The sequence below is a fragment of the Gracilinanus agilis genome, chromosome 1 (genome assembly GCF_016433145.1).
Source record: "Gracilinanus agilis isolate LMUSP501 chromosome 1, AgileGrace, whole genome shotgun sequence".
NCBI lineage: Eukaryota > Metazoa > Chordata > Mammalia > Didelphimorphia > Didelphidae > Gracilinanus > Gracilinanus agilis.
In genome coordinates, this window is record NC_058130.1 from 327,743,305 (window position 1) to 327,752,110 (window position 8,806).

The window sequence follows — 8,806 nt, forward strand, 5'->3', positions numbered from 1 at the left end:
AACACCCATTCATATTGAAAACACTAGAAAGTATAGGAATAGAAAGGCCTTTCCTAAAAATAATAAACAGTATATATCTTAAACCATCAACAAGCATCATCTGCAATGGGGATAAATTAGAAGCATTCCCACTGAAATCAAGGGTGAAAGAAGAATGCCCATTATGACCTCTATTATTTACCATTGTACTAGAAACACTAGCAGTAGCAATTAGAGAAGAAAAAGAAATTGAAGGCATTAAAATAGGAAATGAAAAGACTAATCTATCACTCTTTGCAGATGATATGGTGGTCTACTTAAAAGTCCTAGAGAATCAACTAAAAAGTTAGTGGAAATAATCAGTAACTTTAGCAAAGTTGCAAGATACAAAATAAATGCATATAAATCACCAGCATTTCCATATATTTCAAACACACTGCAGCAGCAAGAGCTAGAAAGAGAAATTCCATTTAAAATTACCCTAGACACTATAAAATACTTAGGAATATATCTGCCAAGACAAATACAGGAATAATACAAACACAACTACAAAACCCTTTCCACCCAATTAAAACTAGATCTAAACAATTGGAAAAAAAACATTGTTTGCTTATGGGTAGGATGAGCTAACATAATAAAAATGACCATTCTACCCAAATTAATCTACTTATTTAGTGCTATACCTATCAAACTACCACAAAGCTTTTTTACTGATTTAGAAAAAAACTATAGCAAAGTTCATTTGGAAGAACAAAAGACCAAGAATATCAAAGGAAATCATGAAAAAATAATATGAAGGAAGGTGGCCTAGTAATGCCATATCTTAAACTGAACTATAAAGCAGTAGTCATCAAAACAATATGGTACTGGCAAAGAGACAGAAGGGAGGATCAGTGGAATAAACTTGTGGTAAGCAACCTCAGCAAGACAATCTACGATAAACTCAAGGAACCAAGCTTTGGGGACAAAAACCCACTGTTTGACAAAAACTGCTGTGAAAATTGGAAAACAATATGGGAGAGATTGGGCCTAGATCAATATCTCACACCCCATACCAAGATAAACTCAGAATGGGTAAATGACTTGAATATAAAGAATGAAACTATAGGTAAATTAGATGAGCACAGAATAGTATACTTGTCAGATCTCTGGGAAAGGAAAGATTTTAAAATCAAGCATTAGAAAAAATTACAAAATGTAAAATAAATAATTTTGACCACATTAAACGAAAATGCTTTTGTACGGAAAAAAGCAATGGTACCAAAATTAGAAGGGAAGCAACAAATTGGGGAAAAAAATCTTTATAACAAAAAATTCAGACAAAGGTCTAATTACTCAAATATAAAGGAGCGAAATCAATTGTTCAAAAAATCAAGCCATCTCCCAATCAATAAATGGTCAAGGGACTTGAATATGCAATTTTAAGATAAAGAAATCAAAACTATCAAGAAGCACATGAGAAAGTGTCCTAAATTTCTAATAATTAGAGAAATGCTAATCAAAACAACTCTGAGGTATCACTTCACACCTAGCAGATTGGCTAAAATGACAGTAGGGGAGATGGAGGGGATATGACAAAATTGGGACATTAATGCATTGCTGGTGGAGTTGTGAATTAATCCAACCATTCTGGATGGCAATTTGGAACTATGCCCAAAGGGCTTTAAAATACTATCTGCCTTTTTATCCAGCCATAACACTGATTAGTTTGTACTCCAAAGAGTTAAGGAGAAAAAAGACTCACAAAAATATTATAGCTGAACTTTCTGTGGTGGCAAAAAATTGGAAAATGAGGGAATGCCCTTCGATTGGGGAGTGGCTAAACAAATTTTGTTATCTATTGGTGTTGGAATACTATAGGGCTCAAAGGAATAAAGAACTGGAGAAATTCCATGTAAACTGGAATGACATCCAAGAATTGATGCAGAGTGAAAGGAGCAGATCCAGGAGAACGTTGTACACAGAGACTTATACACTTTGGTACAATCAAATATAATAGACTTCTCTAGTACCAGGAATACAAGAATCCAGAACAAGGCTGAAGGACTTATGGGAAAGAAAACTAGCCACATTCAGAGGAAGAACTGTGAGAGGAGAAACACAGAAGAAAAACAACTGCTTGAACACATGGGCTGATGGGGATATTATAGGGGATGTGGACACTAAATGATAACTGTAGTCCAACTATCAATAATATGGAATTAGGTCTTAATCAATGGTACATGTAAAACCCAGTATAATTGTGTGTGGACTAAGGGGAGTTAAGGGGGTTTGGGGAGAGTGAAAGAACATGAAACATGTAACTATGGGAAAATATTCAAAATAAAAAAATAAAACCAAGCAGGAGTTAGAAAAAATTACAAGATGTACAATAAATAATTTCCATTACATTAAATTAAATAGGTTTTGTAGAAACGAAAACAATGCAACCAAAATTAGTAGTGAATCAACAAATTGGGAAAAAATCTTTATAACAAAAAAATTGAAAAAGTTCTAATTACTCAGATATATAAAGAGCTAAATCAATTGTACAAAAAAATCAATCCATTCCCCCAGTTGATAAATGGACAAGTGACTTTAATAGGTAATTTTCAGGTAAAGAAATCAAAACTATCAATAAGGAAATGAGAATGCATTCTAAATCTCTTATAATTAGAGAAATGCAAATCAAAACATCTCTGAGGTACCACCTCACAGATTGGCTAACATGGCAGTAAAGGAAAGTTGTGAATTGATCGAACCATTCTGGATGGTAACTTAGAACTATGTCCAAAGGGCTTTAAAAGAATGCCTGCCTTTGATCCAGCCATACCACTGGGGAGTTTGTACCCCAAGAAGATAATAAAGAAAAAGATTTGTGCAAAAATATTTATAGCCACACTTTTTGTGGTGGCAAAAAATTGTAAAATGGGGTGTGTCCATAAATTGGGGAATGGCTGAACAGATTGTAGTATCTGATGGTTATGGAATACTATTCTACTAAAATAAACTGGAAAGACCTCCAAGAATTGATGCAGTGTGAAAGGAGCAGAACCAGGAGAACAATATACACAGAGACGGATATACTATGGCACAATAATATATAATGGACTTTTCTACTAGCAGAAATGCAATGATCCAGGACAATTCTGAGGTACTTATGAGGAAGAATGCTATCCACATCCAGAGAAAGAACTGTGTATGTAAAAATGCAAAGGAAAATCATATGTTTGATATCATGGTTTAATGAAGATATGACTGGGGATGTTGACTTTAAATATCACTCTATTGGAAATACTAATAACATGGAAATGGATTCTGAATAGTAATACATGTAAAACCCAGTGGAATTGCTCATTGGCTCTTGGAGGGAGGAGGGAGGAGAAGAGAGAAACAATATGAATCATGTAACCATAGGAAAATATTGTAAATTAATTCATTAAACAGAAGTTTAAATATTATTTCAATCACCATAAATAAATTATGACTCTCGGGGGTAGCTGGGTAGGTCATTGGATTGAGAATCAGGCCTAGAGATGGTAGGTCCTATGTTCAAATCTGGCCTCAGACAATTCCCAGCTGTGTGACCCTGGGCAAGTCATTTAACCCCCATTGCCTAGCCCTTACCACTATTCTGCCTTGGAGCCAATACACAGTATTGACTTCAAGATGGAAGGTAAGGGTTTAAAAAAATTATGAGTCCCAAAGAACTTTTCCTTAATGTGTTATCTACTGTTATTTACAATATAAGGAATTAAGATGGATACATTTAAATTATTTAATTCATTTAAAATCAAAATATAAACCTATTGCAAATTAAGGTATGTAATCTATTTTATGAAACATGGCATTATTTTCCAAAATGAGGAATTTAGTGAGGAATCACATTGTTTTACATACTTTTGCAAACCTCTTTTACACTTTGCTTATTAGAAGACAGTTGACTTTACAAATCTTCTGTATTCAATCTGTGGTGACATGCTATTTTGGTTAAAGTAAATTAAGAAAATTTGGATTTGTGCATATGTGGTTACCAAAGGTAAAAAATCCATAGGTAAAATTTGTCTTTATTGTTTTTGCTTAGTCATTTCAGTTGTGTCTGATCCTTTGTGATGCAATTTGTGATTTTCTTGGCAAAGATAATGGAATGGTTTGCCATTTCCTTCCCCAGCTTAATTTACAGTTGATAAAACTGAGACAAATAGGGTTAAGCAATTTGCCCAACTAATAAGTGTCTGTGGCCAGAGTTGAACTCAGTAAGAGGAGTCTTCCTGCCTCAGACCCCAACACTTTAACCACTACACCAACCTACATGCTCCTAATATTGTCTTAAAATTACTTAGTTGTAAACAATTTTTAATTCAACAACCAACTAAAAGGTCTTGGTGATACCTAGAGATACAAAGTCCATATTGTTTTCTGAGAACTGTTTTCATAGTTCTTTGTCTACATCTAGTTATCTCTGCCTTCTTTCTTTCCAATCACTTTTCTTTAAAGACCAAATCTTCCTTGAAAGCATCAGTTAAAATGCAATTTACCTTAAATTCAACTAAGTGTAAAACTAATTGAATTCAAAGATTAAGTCAGCAAAGAAGAGGCCCCTTAGTATGTCATCTATTGTTGAACCTTCTGGTAAGCTTCAGTGAGCATGCAATGAAATGAATGATCTAATATCTTTCTTCACTTTGGGACATAGCACTGCTACTACTGAAGATATTCATACAACATCCAGAATTTCTGCAATAAGCTGCCAAAAGTACGATAGGATCTGGCAATGTAAAGGATCATTTTGCATATTTCAACTAAGCCCTTTGCAGTAACAGCTGCTGAGACAGATTTTGAAGTCTTTTTCACCACCAGCTCCCCATGTATTTCTATTGCTGGCACTCTTTTCAAGAATAGAAAATACCAGCTGTTCCTTCTGCTCCAGAAGGTCTTATGTAGAATTGTCTCCTCCCTTAAAATAAAGAATTAAGACATAAATAATGATGACAGAAAGCCATGATCCAAGGTAAGTGAACTAGGGAAGGCTGGAACAGTTTCCATTTGAAACTCTCAGCAGCACAACATGCTCATCATTCTCTTTTTCTGAAATGTGAAACTCTTACTCTTTTCTAAAAATGCAACGTATCGTCTTCCTTCCTTCCTTCCTTCCTTCTTTGTCTGATGAAGTAATTCTTAATTATTCTCATTTGCCCATCTCCCAAAGAGGGCTGGGAGGTCATTGGATTTGCTTTCATAAAACTAGCTGAACCAATTACAAGTTCCAGAAGAATTGCTTTCTTATATTTTCAGGTAGATAAAATTAGCACTTTGGTATACTTGATCTCACAATGATAATTCCCATGGAGGAAATGAAACAAAGAAGTGAAAAAAATTCAAATATGGGTTTGATGAATTGGATCATAGATGGCATCCCCCTTTTCTAGAATGTAGTTGGCTTCTTAAGGATGAAGAAAATGTCCAAAGTATAAGAAGGAATAAACATTTTTATTAAGTGCCAGTATATGCCAGTGCCCTGTGCTAAACACTTCAAAAACATTATCTCATGTAATTTTCACATCATAAAATTAAGCAGTTTAGATTTAAAGGGGCAGAATGAAGCCTCAGAAAACATGGCCCTGGACAAGACCCACTTTGTGAAGCCATTTCCCTACTGACTGGGATTACATCCTCAGGAGTTTGTGTGCAGAAACCTCTGTTTGTGATCTATTGGTGAAGGGGAGAGGGGAGAGATACTTACTTGTCCTGAAAGGGAGTTAACAGGTTCTAGTTTGTCAGTTGCCATATAGTTTGGGGGTTCATTAATACACCATCAGCCGAAACTAGTTGATTAGAAGAACAGAGAAGAAACCCCTTCAGGACAGGATAGCCCAAAACCACAAATCCAGCAAATAATTAGAGGAAAAACATTATAGCCAGTGATGGGGGAAAGAAGGAAAAATATGAGTAAACAACAGAAAAAGAAAAAAGAAATTACAACAGCTTCTATCCAGGTAATGAACAAAGAACAAACATGGAAGAAAGGGACACCAAAAATACCAACCTAAAACACAGAAGCTCCAGTGAATTAGACACAGACTTTGGAAGAACTCAAAACACCATTCAAAAAACAATTAAAAGAGAGTGAAGACAATTGGGAAAAGAACTTAAAAAAGCAAATAAGTCATCAGGAAACAGAGGCACATGATCTAAAACAAAACAAAAAACCTTTCTTGAAAGCCAGAAGTGACCATCTTGAAAATGAGGCAAAGAAGGTTAAAGATGACCTATCAAGAAAAGCAGACCAGAAGGAGAAGGATGACCAAAAAATCAGGGATGAAATTCAGTCTTTAAAAACTATAATTCAACAACTAGAAGCAAATGACTTCACAAGGCAGCAAGAGTCTATAAAACAAAATCAAAATAATACAAAAAAATTGAGGAAAATATGAAACATCTCATTAACAAAACTACAGACACGGAAAATAGATCCAGGAGAGACAATTTAAGAATTATTGGACTAGAGAAACAATATGGCAGATGGCGAAGAGCCAGAGAAGAAAAGAAGGAGAGTAGAGGAGCTGCTGGAGGAGAAAACGGCTGTTGATGGTGGGTGTGGGGACACTGGAGACTGGGACGGTCACTGGAACCATGTAAAGAAATTCCTCAAGCAATCTGGACCATTCACACACCCTGATTTCAAACCAAGCACTGAATCTCTTCAGTTTTTATTAGATACTTGTAAAGTGCTAGTCATTGGAGCAGGAGGATAAGGATGTGAACTCCTGAAAAACCTGGCATTGTCTGGTTTTAGACAAATTCATGTAATAGTCATGGACACCATAGATGCTTCTGATCTAAATAGGCAGTTTTTATTTAGGCCAAAAGATGTAGGAAGATCCAAAGCTGAAGTTGCTGCAGAATTCCTAAATGAAAGGATGCCTAATTATGCTGTAGTTCCACATTGCAACAAGATTCAGAATTTTGATGACACTTTCTATAGACAATTTCATATCATTGTTTGTGGTCTGGACTCCATTATTGCTAGAAGATGAATAAATGGCATGCTGATATCACTTCTAAATTATGAAGATGGTGTATTAGATGCATGTTCCATTATTCCTTTGATAGTTGGAGGAACAGAAAGTTTTAAAGGAAATGCTAGGGTTGTTCTGCCTGGAATGACAGCTTGTATTGAATGTACGCTGGAACTTTATCCACCACAGGTTAATTTCCCCACGTGCACTATGCCCAGGCTACCAGAGCATTGTATTGAGTATGCAAGAATATCGCAGTGGCCCAAGGAACAGCCTTTCGGAGAGGGAGTTCCATTGGATGGAAATGATCTGGATCACATTCAGTGGATTTTCCAAAAATCACTAGAGAGAACATCCCAATTTAATATTAGGGGTGTTATATATAGGCTAACCCAAGGGGTTGTAAAAAGGATCATTTCAGCTGTTGCTTCCACAAATGCTGTTATTGAAGCTGTGTGTGACACTGAGGTTTTTAAAATAGCTACAAGTGCATATATACCCCTTAATAATTACTTGGTATTTAATGACGTAGATGGGCTGTACACATATACATAAGAAGCAGAAAGAAAGGAGAATTGCCCAGCTTGTAGCCAGCTTTCTCAAAATATCCAGTTTCCTCCATCTGCTAAACTGCAAGAGGTTTTGGATTATCTAATTAATAATGCCTTATTACAGATGAAATCTCCAGCCATCACAGCCACATTAGAGGGAAAGAACAGAACACTTTACTTACAGACAATAACTTCTATTGAAGAATGAACAAGGCCGAATCTTTCTAAGACATTAAAAGAGTTGGGCCTTGTGGACGGACAAGAGCTTGCTGTTGCTGATGTCACCACCCCACAGACTGTACTGTTCAAACTTCATTTTACTACTTAAAAATAATAAATGTACAGCTAACAGAGGATTAAAATCTAAAAAAAAAGAATTATTGGACTACTGGAAAGTCATGACAAAAGAAAAAGCATGGGCATCATTCTATAGGAAATTATCTAAGAAAACTGTCCTGACCTTCTTAAACAAGAGGGAAAAGTGGAAATTGAAAGAATCCACAGATCACCTCCTACATTTAATTAATAATTGACAATGCCAGTTGTCAATTCAGCTACATTCAAGAACTACCAGACTAAGGAAAAGATACTGCAAACTGCTAAAAAGAAACCATTCAGATAGCATGGAACCACAGTTAGGATAACACAGGATTTGGCTGCATCTACACTGAAGAACCTGAAGGCATAGAATATTCTGGAAAGCAAGGGAACTGGGTCAATCAATTACACAGCAAAAGTGACTATATTCTTACAGAGGGAAGTAAGGTCATTTTATAAAATAGAAGATTTCCAAGCATTCATAAAGAAAAGACCAGACTTAGAGGGCAGCTGGGTAGCTCAGTAGATTGAGAGTCAGGCCTAGAGACAGGAGGTCCTAGGTTCAAAGCTGGCCTCAGACACTTCCCAGCTGTGTGACCCTGGGCAAGTCACTTGACCCCCATTGCCCACCTTTACCACTTTTCCACCAAGAAGCCAATTCACAGAAGTTAAGGGTTTAAAAAAAATACTGGACTTAAACAGAAAATTTGATGCCCAAACATAGAACTCAAGAGAATCACAAAAAGGCAATTAAAAAAAGGAAAAAAAAAACTAGGCTTTTTTAAGAGGCCAAATAAGTGCAAATGATTTGCATTCCTAAAAGAAAAGATGATATAAGTAACTCTTAAAATTTTTTATCATCAGAATAGCTAGAAGAAGTATACTTAGAGGGAAGAATGACAAACTGTATAGGAAGAAATGTCTCTCTCTCTCTCTCTCTCTCTCTCTCTCTCTCTCTCT

General features: G+C 35.7%; 1 pseudogene; it reads left to right on the forward strand.

Moving 5' to 3' along the window:
* The first annotated feature begins 6,470 nt into the window (after positions 1-6,470).
* On the forward strand, positions 6,471-7,856 carry LOC123231413 (annotated as a pseudogene).
* Positions 7,857-8,806: the final 950 nt, after the last annotated feature.